A 439-nucleotide genomic window follows, 5' to 3' on the forward strand; every position below is an offset into this window, starting at 1 on the left:
CATTCACACTCTCACACAGACATACATCTTTAACGCCACAATAAATATCTCTGTTATACATCTAATACGGTTGTGGTCTTTCATTGCTGGTCATCTATGTTATCGTCGCATAACATATCATGTATATCATCACCTGATATATATATTTTTGTGTTCGACCGTGCGACGCGTTTAAATAAAAGGAGTCCTCTGTTTTTCCATTCGTCACCATTTCTCCTTTTATGAGTTCGCACGGTCGTCCCTTACATATATATATATATATATATATACTTACATAAGATAGTAGGTATGATTTAAGAGGGATTTCACTACGATTTCTAACAGTTCTACCTAGCACATGCTGTTTCTCTCAATCTCTCTCTCTTTATCTATCTATCTATCTATAACTGTTGATGATGGTGATATGTGTCAGCATTGAAAGCAGACATTAAGCAATGAT

This window comes from Octopus bimaculoides, chromosome 1 (genome assembly GCF_001194135.2).
Source record: "Octopus bimaculoides isolate UCB-OBI-ISO-001 chromosome 1, ASM119413v2, whole genome shotgun sequence".
NCBI classification, from domain to species: domain Eukaryota; kingdom Metazoa; phylum Mollusca; class Cephalopoda; order Octopoda; family Octopodidae; genus Octopus; species Octopus bimaculoides.